Raw genomic sequence first — 6,000 nt, 5'->3', positions numbered from 1 at the left:
ACAGTAGTGTGACCTTAGGCAAAGCTCTTTACCTCTTTGAATATCATTTTCCTCACCTGTAAAATAAGGGTGATAATACCATATCCATTTTATAAAGTTATGGTAAAGATTAAATTAGATGGTGGCTATTCATCATGCTTGTCAAATTGAGTGAGATTTGATAAATGGTGCCTGAATTCTTATAAGTATTCAATAATTATTTGTGATTGATTATAAAGGGTGAATCCCTGCACCTACACACTTGAAACACTTGAAATAGTGATGATTAACATAGGTCCAGTGCTTACACTTTTACAGACTAAGTTTTCCCTGGAGAGATAGAAGTTAGCCTTATCCTAATTTTTACACGTGATGATACTGAAGCTCAGAGAACAAGAACTTGGTCTGGGCCACACAGCAAGATAGTCGCAGAGCAGTGATTTGAACCCATGTATCTCTGATACCAAAGCCCCATAGTCTTCTACTGACTCATTTTTCTCTCTTAATCTCTCATTTAAGCCCCTCTCTGGAGGCAGAGATCCTCTGACCACACCTTCCACATCCCTGCACTGTGGTCTTGCTAGCCTTGAAGCTCCTAGCGCATTTGCTTGAGCCTCTCTCATTGGTTCACACTTTTGAGTACATCCAGTTAGCCAGGCCATAAACCTGGACTCACCCTTGATCCTTCCCTTCCCTGCATTCCTCATGTCTAATAGGTTGCTAAGGTCTGTCAGTTCTACCTTTTTGATAACCCTCAAATTGTTTCATGCTTCCCTCTTCCCACTACCACCACCCTATTTCAGGCTTCCAACAATCTCCTGCCTGGAGTGATGCAGCAGCTTCTTAACTGCTCTCTCTGCCCCCGTGTCATCCTCCAGAAGAACATTTCTGACAGAGAAAACTAACCATGTCACTCATACACTGAAAACTATTCCAGAGCAGATGGTGCTGCTCACCTGTGCAGCTTCATCGTTCATCATCTTCCCCTCCGTTTCTGGTCACTGGTCACATGGTCAATGGTGAATGACCTGCCGTTTCTCAGCAGACCACACTGTCTCTAATCTCCAAGCTGTTGCATGTGCTACTTCCTCTTCCAGGATTAATGCCAACCCCGCTCCCATTCTTGACTGGAAAATCCCCCCTCATCCTTCCAGATGAGGTTCAGGAAAGTATTCTCTTTCTCCACCTCCTACCCACAGCTCAAGTGGTCCTGAAGCACCATGCAATTATTTTTATCATTGCATTGATCTGCCTGGATTATACCTTTTACGTCTTTGTCTTTACCATTAGATTGTAAGACCACGAGTTGAGAGCAGGGTCCCCCAAATTATTCATTGTTCCACCCTCAGATGAGTAGTGTTGAAGTGTTAACAGTGTATTGAAGTCTTATCAGCAAAGGGAACGATGCCATTTCCAATGAAGTTGCCATGGGTGTTGTGTGGAGCCCCAAATCGCACCACAAAACCATTCACCCTCCTCCCTCTTCCCCCCAGTATCCCAGCCACAACAAAATAGCACGATGACTTACTTCCTTGGGATACTCCCAGCAGTTGGAGCATTTCAATAAACCAACAATAAAAGTGGGAGAGGGAAATGTAGGCCCCTCAGAAGAGAAAGATTGGAATTGGAGTTGGTAAAAGGCTGTGAATGCTTTCAAAGCTGGTAATGATTGGGAATTTTGTGTTTCCACATAGACCTTGCCTGCCTCCAGAATACTAACAGGGAGGGACGGACATAGAGTCAAAGTGATTTGGAGGTGATAGGAGACTTGGATTAATTTGATTGAGAAAGGGCTTTGAATTTTTATATTCTGTCTTTAAACATAGGGGTCTTGAATGGTATTGGGGGGTACAGGTACCTTTATGCACATGTGTGTTCTCTCTCAATCTGTCGCTCTCTCTCTCTCTCCACACACACACACACACACACACACACGCATGCATGCACGCACACACGCATGCACGCGCGCGTGCACACACACACGCACGCATGCACACACTTCTGTATGCAAGCACTGATTATTTTTTAAAAACTTGATTACACTCTCATGCTTCCCCAAGAAAGGAGACAGGTAGAAAAGAGACCTATAATCTTTTTTTTCCCCCTGGAACTCAGAAGGATTTAGGCATTCCAGAGTCTCCTATTTGTCTGAATCAAACCAAATGTCTCCATTCCAAGTCTCAGGGTCCCATTCTTTCCCATTCATGCCCTAACTTTCATCTAAGAACCCTGGGGAAACTGTGAATTCTACCAACATTATAATCCTGCAGCCACAGGATCAAAGTTTGGGTCTGAATTTCAATTATATTAGTCCTGCAGCTATAATAAGTAAAAAAATATTTTAGAGCCATAGCAGAAGCTCTCAGCTTCGCTGCTTGTGCCTAGAACTTAGTTTAGATCTCTGAGCTTGTAATTTTCTTTTAACAAACCCTCTAGTACAGTCAAAAGCAGTCAACCCATCTCAAAATCCTTGTAGTCACAATTCCTACCATAAAAGCCTATCTCAGCAGGAATCTGGTCTCCCAAAGACTTGCCTTCAATAGGCACTTCATCCCAGGTATTCACAGGTGATAGTTTAAGTAACTCTTTTGCTGTTGCATGCCCTGGACTAGTAGTTATTGGGAGAGGCAATCCACCAGGGGCCCCAAGTGTCCCAGTACGTCCTTGTTGAATGTGTCGAACTGCAAGGCCTAACCATGCTCTTACCTTGAATCATTTCTGTATCTAGTCACAAAGGCAATTTAAGTAGGTCAAGGTGACCACAATGTGACTACTATACAACTAATCACTCCTCAGGGGAAAGAGACTGGCTTGTTGTCTGCTTGCTATAAGAGGTTCTGAGCCCCTGGCCCAGGGTTCCTCAGTGACAGCGTAACCTCATTGCATGTGTAGACACCATCTTGGCCCATTGCATTGCCCCATGGGGCTGTAGGGCAAGAAAACCAGCTGTACCACGCTATTGCTCCTGCTGTTTGCAGTGCTATGAAATAAACCGTCTTTCTCTGATCCACTTAGTCTTGCTGTTTACTTTCAGCACCTATGGAGTGTGGCAAGCCAACTTGGAGTCCTGTTACTCTGTGCCATCTTCCATGAGGTTGGAGTTGTTCCATGACACAGTATCCCATTTTCCACTGGCAATGAGGTCATTGCAAGCCCAATCAGGTCATATAACAATCCCAGATTCCCATCTCTGTGGGGCGGTTTCCCATGACCACTTTCCATATAACTACTATTGGGTTGTCGGAAAAGTCATGACATATTTTTTCTTTGTTTTTTATTGCAAAAATGCATCATGACTTTTCCGACAACCCAATATGTCAACCAGTGTCCTGTCGGAAACACAAATCATTCTAGATCTGTGCTGTGTAGTACAGTAGTCATTAACCACATGTGATTATTCACATTTCAATTATTACAATTAAACAAAATTAAAAATTCAGTTCCTTTGTCACACTAGCCACATTTCAAGAGCTCAGTAGCCACGTATGGCTGGTAGATACTATATTGGTCAGCACAGTTAAGCCATTTCTATTATCCGAAAACATTCTGTGGGACAGCACTACTTTAGATCATTTCAAGCAGAAAGCGATTTAAACTAGGAAATTGTCTACAGAGATGTTGTGCACATGGGAGAAGCCCAAGGAAGAAAGGCTTAGAAGGGTTAGAAGAGAAAAAGGGAGATCAGGTGCTGCCACCACTGGGTGAAGCCAGACCACAGCAGGCACTGCTCTATTAGGGTGCTGCTGCTGAGGAGGAACCCAAGAGCCTGTGCTTGGTGGTGGTGTGGTGGTGGTGGTGGTGGTGGTGGTGGTGGTGGTGCTGCTGCTGCTGCTGCTGCTTTTGCTGCTGCTGCTACTGGACAAAAAGCAGGACAAAACAATGGCTTCTGCCCTCCGCATGTTTTTCACTCTCCTGCCAACACCACCCATCTGGCAAAGGAGTCTACAAGAATAGAATTTGCAAGTTGCCCTACTTCCTCTAATACCAAAGAGAGCAAAAGAGAGTGGGAATGTATCTTATAACAAACAACTGCAGAATAGGGATTTGATATATAATAATAGTACTAGGAAGTGCCAAGGCTCCCACCCTGCAGCTTACTTCCATTCCCTTATTTCTAGCAATTGTCCCCTGCCTTATATGTTCCAGCCACATGGAATTGCTTTCAATTCTGCTCTAAAGTCTTACGATATTGCTCCTTCTTAGATCTGGCATATACTGTTCTCTCTGCTTGGAACACTCTTTTCTTTGCTCTTCACATAGCTGGCTAGTCTCATCCTTCAGATATCAGGTCAGATGTCACCTCCTCAGAGAGACCTTCTGTGTGGCCTTGCCAACCTGCCTAAAATAGCCTCATCACTGCCCCCGCTCTCCTCCCCGACCCCCATCTCCCACTTCCCACCCTGGACATTTTCCATCATGCCACCCTTTTTATCTTATAGGCCTTATATCTATTGAAAATTATCTTCTGTGTTTATTTTCTGTCTCCCTTCACTAGACCGTAAGCACCAGGAAGGCAGGAGCCTTGTCTATGTTGCCCAGTACTGTGTTCTCAGCATTTGGAACAGTACCTGGCAATTAAGAGGCACTCTTAAGAGTAAATATATGCTGTCTAAATGAATAATTATTTTATTTTATTTTATTCAGGAACAGCCATGGTCATTGGTTACACACTGCTTTCATACTACAATGGCATAGTTGACTCTTTTAAGGAGGGCACAGCTCACAGTGGCCCATGCAGGGATCCAACTAGCAACCTTGGTGTTATCATCATGATGCTCTAACCAACTGAGCTAACCAGTCACCCCTAAATGAATAATTTCTATCCATTGTTTAGGTCTGAAATATTTCCTGTCTCTCTAGCTGGGTGAGCTGTTTCTACTGTGGGTTCCCATAGAACCTATACTTCTTCCATTGTAACACATAAAACAACTGTAATTACTTATAGCTGATCCCTTGCTAAACTATAAACCCAGCAAAAACAGAGATATGTCTATCTTGTTCACAGTTGAGTCGCCAGTGCCTAGCACAGTGCCTACGATATAGCTGGACATGAAAAATTACCTGATGGATTTGGTCATCACATGGTTTACCAAATAATTTGGAAGAAGATTCAGTGATGGGCATAAGCAACAGAAAACAAGGCAATTCTTAACTCAAGGAAAAACTAAACTCTTACCAAGAATAGAAATCTAATCACAAAGCCCTACACAGCTTGGCTGTGAATAATATTTACATAGTCACAATCAGGGTCAACAGGATGGTATCTGTTCTATTAGACTGTATTAGTTGTTAAAATGTTGAAATTATTCTATGCTGCTTAGTAAATAGTAGCTACCCCAAGTTCCCTGAGTACAACTGCTCCAGCTGCCCCTGCTCCCTTTCTTAGAATTCCCGGCACTTTCCCAGGATCCAATAATACCTGGCATAGCCAGGGGCTCCAGGATCTTGCTCAAGAAGCCAGCATCTGTTTGGATCAGTGAGTGCCTGTGCCAATCAACAGCATCCAGCCCCTCCTGGGCATAGCCAGAGGCTTTTCTAGAGCTTTTTCTAGAGGCTTACCTCTGCCCTGCTTGCTACACTCGCTTGGGCCCACAGCGACCTGCATGGGAACCATCAGGAACTGTTCTGGTGCCCACCAGCCTGCCAGCCAAGGCCCACCTGTCCCACCTCCTACACATCAGCCCCGGTCCCTCAGTGTTCCAGCAGGCTCAGACCTCACCAGGAAGGACAGCAGTGCTGGAGGGGAGGCGGGCATCTAAGAGGGCAAAATATTTTTAATAGTACTCCTGGTCATAACAGGTAAAATTACAGAATGATTTAACCAAAACTTGTGGTATAATTATATTGAAGGATGGGGCGGGGAAGTGGTGTTAGAGCAATCTTCCATTGTTCAGTCAGTAGACAATTTCTGACCTTAAAAATCAAGAACAATAGGGGAGCTTTTGAGATCTTGCTCCTTGGTATATGTTGTCAGTTTGGTTCAAATGAACTCTTATAAAAATTCAAAAAAAAAAACCAAAA

The sequence above is a fragment of the Hipposideros armiger genome, unplaced genomic scaffold (genome assembly GCF_001890085.2).
Source record: "Hipposideros armiger isolate ML-2016 unplaced genomic scaffold, ASM189008v1 scaffold_132, whole genome shotgun sequence".
Classification (NCBI taxonomy): Eukaryota; Metazoa; Chordata; class Mammalia; order Chiroptera; family Hipposideridae; genus Hipposideros; species Hipposideros armiger.
This window is presented reverse-complemented; position numbering follows the sequence as displayed.